At 42.3% G+C, this 1,934-nt stretch overlaps 1 pseudogene across 1 annotated transcript; it reads right to left on the reverse strand.

Annotated features, from left to right (window-relative positions):
• Nucleotides 1–269: 269 nt before the first annotated feature.
• Nucleotides 270–1,114, reverse strand: LOC311188155 (heterogeneous nuclear ribonucleoprotein A1-like; annotated as a pseudogene). The gene has a single exon. The product of its transcript is annotated as a heterogeneous nuclear ribonucleoprotein A1-like (transcript).
• Nucleotides 1,115–1,934: the final 820 nt, after the last annotated feature.

A 1,934-nucleotide genomic window follows, 5' to 3' on the forward strand; every position in this document is an offset into this window, starting at 1 on the left:
TTACATTTAGCAACCAATGGCATGGATGCAAAAAAAAAAAAAAAACTGCATAAAGCCCTTTGTTAGAATGCTTTACACTTTCCACAGTACAGAAACCAAAATTGTTACTACAGTTAGTCACAAATTCAGTCCTCAAGTTTTTTGCCCATACACGAGTAGTGTCTAAAACATGTCCTCTATGTAGCAATGAGGTCCTGCTGCCACTGTGCTTGGCTGAATTCACCAATCTATTGTAACCTGTAGCTTCCCTGTTGCTTCTCTGGCGCTCCTCTCCTGCTAAGCTTTATTTCCTGGCAGTTAATTAAAACCTACTGCTGCTGCTGGAACCATCACAGCCACCTTGGTTACATGGTTTGCCAAAGTGTTGGCCTCCACCACCATAGGACCCAGAACTTCTGCCTCCAAACTTTCCTCCTTTCATGGGTCCAAATTTTGAAGACTGTTGTAATTGCCAAAATCATTGTAGCTTCTACCACCTCCAAAATTGCTTCCATCATTATCAAATCCATTATAGCCATCCCCACTGCCACCATATCCACCATCACCACCATCACAGCTGCCACCAAAGCCACCTTGCCACTGAAGTTTCCTCCATGATCAAAGTTGTCATTGCCACCAAAGAGACATCCACGACCACCATCAAAGTTTCCGGAACCATTTCGATCTCTTTGGCTAGATGAAGCACTGGTCATCTCTTACTTGGATGGGGCTTTCCTTCCTTCAGAGTGAGGCCATTCACAGTCTGGTATTTCTGAATGACAGTCTTATCTACAGAGTCATGGTCATCAACAGTTACAAAAACAAAGCCTCTCTTCCTGCCACTACATCGATCAGTCATGATTTCAGTCACTTCAATTTTCCCATATGGCTCTAAAAAATCTCTTACGTGATGTTCTTCAGTGTCTTCTTCAATGCCACCAACAAGAATCTTGTTCTCAGTTGAGTGGGCACTAGGTCTTTGGGAATCATCACTTGACCTGGCCCTCTTTGGTTCCACAGCTCTTCCATCTCCCTTGTGTGGCCTTGCCTTCAGGGCTGCCACCACCTCCTCCACTGTGGTATAACCCAAGCCTCTGGATCCCTTGGTGTTTGGATCTCTCATTGCCACACATTCTGTGAGCATCCCCTTCACTGGGAATGGCTTCTCTCATCACTTGTTTCAATGTCTTATATTTATCATTGTTGCAACAAAGATAAATTCTCGCTATTTGCAACAACATGGATAGAACTAGAGGGGATCATGCTAAGCAAAATAAGTCAGAAGGAGAAAAGAAATACCAACTGGTATCACTTATATGTGGAATGTAGAGAAACCAAATAAAGGGGCAGATAAAGTCAAATCAGTAGTAAGCCCTAGAGATCTGACTGTTGAATTGAGGCACCATAAGGGATGGGGAAGGAGGAAGTGAAATGTGGGGAAGGAACACTATGGACGATGGTAGAGGATTATGGGTGTTTTGGTGGTGGGTGCAGGGTCATAACAATACCTGAAAGGGGAGATACTATCCCTCTAAATCAGAAGCCATGTTGTAAACCAACATTACCTCAATTTAAAAAAAAAGGGGGGGGGGGAACTGTATTCAGTCAGAACCAAGCTGGTCAGTTTGAGAACAGAGCAAACAAGATCTATGGCAAATAGCTTAAAACTTCTAAATAAGCAAGTTAAATATTACTAAAGATATAATGATTTCTTTTACAAGAACACTAAGGGAGACAGAAGTAGGTATTAAGAACCACAAAAGTGATCTAAATTTTAGATCTAAGAAAACCAATGAATCAAATTCTCTTGTGACAAGCTGCTGAGAAGCGGTCTATGTAAAGTATTGTTTAAAAGTGCAAAAAGATGAAGCCACAGGGCACTAGGTCATGCCCAGATTACCTCTGTGGACCACCATAAACTGTTTTAAAGATTTGGAAAGACTTGGGCCTCCCTG

The sequence above is a fragment of the Talpa europaea genome, assembly GCF_964194135.1.
Source record: "Talpa europaea genome assembly, contig: HAP1_SCAFFOLD_402, whole genome shotgun sequence".
NCBI lineage: Eukaryota > Metazoa > Chordata > Mammalia > Eulipotyphla > Talpidae > Talpa > Talpa europaea.